We start from the raw sequence: 408 nt of genomic DNA on the forward strand, positions 1-408 counted from the left end.
AACTTGTTACCTGTCACTGAGGGGAAATTTTTTATAAAGCATCTAAATAGAAATAACAGCACCTGAAAACACATCTTAGGCTCACTACTTAATTGAAACATATGTATGAACTTTTAGTCAAGATATGTTCCCATGCATTATTTTCTTTACTTCACATCTTTGGGCAGGGCGACTGTCAACTGTGTCTCTGCTCTGTGGCCAAAAAGGCAGATCATGAGAGAAGTAAATAACTTGCTCAAGATCATCAAGTTCAATCAACTTCAGGCCAAGGCTGAGACCCATATCCCCCTAGCCCTGGGCCCATTCTAGCATTTACCGGGGCTTTTTATTTTATTTTATTTTGGTTAATTCAGAATTGCCATTTTGATTTTTCAATAATTAAAAGAAATCTGAAAATCATCGATCAAT

The sequence above is a fragment of the Pteropus vampyrus genome, unplaced genomic scaffold (genome assembly GCF_000151845.1).
Source record: "Pteropus vampyrus isolate Shadow unplaced genomic scaffold, Pvam_2.0 Scaffold1775, whole genome shotgun sequence".
In the NCBI taxonomy this organism is placed as follows: Eukaryota; Metazoa; Chordata; class Mammalia; order Chiroptera; family Pteropodidae; genus Pteropus; species Pteropus vampyrus.